This window comes from Penaeus chinensis, chromosome 4 (genome assembly GCF_019202785.1).
Source record: "Penaeus chinensis breed Huanghai No. 1 chromosome 4, ASM1920278v2, whole genome shotgun sequence".
Lineage (NCBI taxonomy): Eukaryota > Metazoa > Arthropoda > Malacostraca > Decapoda > Penaeidae > Penaeus > Penaeus chinensis.
Genome location: NC_061822.1, coordinates 36,103,458 through 36,105,957, shown reverse-complemented (window position 1 = coordinate 36,105,957; position 2,500 = coordinate 36,103,458). Strand labels below are relative to the sequence as shown.

General features: G+C 36.7%; 1 protein-coding gene across 1 annotated transcript in view; it reads right to left on the bottom strand.

Annotated features, from left to right (window-relative positions):
* The window catches only part of LOC125025282 (pituitary homeobox 3-like), a 9,294-nt gene that overhangs the window by 1,107 nt on the left and 5,687 nt on the right, over positions 1-2,500 (bottom strand). The window lies entirely within an intron of this gene.

Below are 2,500 nucleotides of genomic sequence, written 5' to 3'. Positions count from 1 at the left end.
AAACCACTTTATTCTAGTTATATTAATTAATGTCTCACAACTTTATGAAATTTAATTTGCCGGAAAATATGATCTTTAACTCTTACTAACCTAATCTCTATAAGTTACATGTTGTATTTTTTCACTTATTAATATGTAACAAAAAAGTTCCTTCCCCTTTTATCTTTCTCTTCTTGTAGCTGCACGTAAAACCTATCACTGTAACATCATATAATCCGCTTTTTTGTATTAACAGATTTATCGTGTATCTTCGCTTTCCTTGAATCCTTGGAACGACATTCTTTAACCCTTGCCAGCCCTACCTTGCTCCTCGCCGAAGCCACCTGGTGGAAGTTATTTTTCCTTTCTTTTTTCTGAGCCATTCCTTTTTGTTTTTATACGTAAGATCCCTGGCGCGGGATCTCGGTAAGGATGTGGACTTGACATGCAAATGTTGCTTTAATCGTCTCCGGACCGCCGCTCCGACGCACACATTTGCATACATGAATTAACGACGAAAGCCATCAGTCCTCGAGCCAATATTTGTCGAGGTGATGGAAGACAGTTGACACACACGGACACGCGCAGAAACAAGCGGATACACAGATAGACACACGGGGTTTATGCTTGGTAGCGAAATGGGAGACGGGGAGGAGGAGGAGGAAGAGGAGGAGGAAAATTACTTTAAGAGGATTATAAAAGATGCGAATGAATGAGGAACAGAAATGAGTGACGGTGAAAAAAAACAAAAAAACAAAGGCTACGCATACGCACACACACGGTTAATACGAGGTCGTGAAGGGTAAGGAAAAGGGAGAAAGAAGAGATAATTGGAAGAGGGAGAAGAAATTATTTGGTGGATAGAATAAAATAAAAGAGAATCGAAAAAGAACAAAACAAAAAGAGAAAATACCGACGATGAAAAATAACAAAGAAACGCGAATGGCAAGACTACAGTGAGCATGGCCCTTAACTGATTAGAAACAAAGTCGTAATTAACATGAATTAACGAAAGAAAACATATCAGATAATTAAGCTAATAACGAAGCCCTAATGAAACAAGGGAAGGGACGGAGAAAGCAGAACAGATAGGGAGGGAGGGAAATCGGGCGAAAATTCTATTCCATGTCGGTCCGAAAAGTAAAATCCTACAAAACAAACATTACGTACTTTGCCTCCGGATTTCTTATAGATGTCATGCTGAACCGAATAAATCTGAAAATGAACTACGAATAAAGATGCGAAACAAATATTTGAAAGAAGAAAGCACGAAGGAAAGTGGGGAAATAGAAGAGAAAGGGGAATTAAAGGGTAGCTAAATAAGAATGGGTCATCTACTCGGATGAACTATTGGTCCAAAGTGTTTTCTTAAAAGTATGTTAAGAGTAAAGAAGAAGAAGATCGACATGTGAATTATTGGGATAGAGATATATGAAACGACGAATTGTGGACAACATACCAAAATAAGATAAATAAGATTTATAAAATAGAATAAAGAAAACGAATATCATAGATATCATAAATATGATAAACAAACCGATTAAAATAAGCAAAAAAAAATAAGATAAAAAATAAATCAAATAAACAAAATATATTAATATACATACAAAAAAAAAACATATTAGAAAAAAAGATTGCTATAGTTTTAAAAACAGTCAGTGCCATTTAAAATTACAAGCAAAATAATCTAATCTCACGCCAATCCTCGCGGACTTAAAGAATATTTCTCTTTCAACGGAATTATTGATTGCCTTATGCGGATTTACTGATAGAGTGAAAGCAAACTTGCAGGTCATGAATGAGAGATTGTTCCTTGTCAACTTTCCGCGTGTGTGTGTTATTCACTCAGATAGCCTTTATATGGAAATCCAAATGGCTGTAGAATAATATTAAGCCATAATCCTTGCCCAAAAAGATGAAGAAAAGAAAGAGAGGGAGAGGGAGAGGGAGAGAGAGAGAGAGAGAAGGAGAGACAGAAAGAGACAGACACACACACACATTCTCTCTCTCTCTCTCTTTCTCTCTCTCTCTCTCTCTCTCTCTCTCTCTCTCTCTCTCTCTGTCTCGCTGTCTCTCTCTCTCCGTCTCTCTCTCTCTGTCTGTCTCTCTCTGTCTCTGTCTCTCTCTCTCTCTCTCTCTCTCTCTCTCTCTCTCTCTCTCTCTCTCTCTCTCTTTCTATATATATATATGTATATATATATATATATATATATATATATATATATATATATATATATATATACATGCACACACACACACACACACACACACACACACACACACACACACACACATACACACACAAACACACACACACACACGCACATATATATATGTGTATATATATATATATATATATATATATATATATATATATATATATATAGAGAGAGAGAGAGAGAGAGAGAGAGAGAGAGAGAGAGAGAGAAATATAAAAATGAAAGTCGACTATTCCAGATTTCCGAGAGAAAGGGTGGATGGGGTAGGGAGTGTAGGTTAGAAGGGGGGGGGGGTCGGCCAT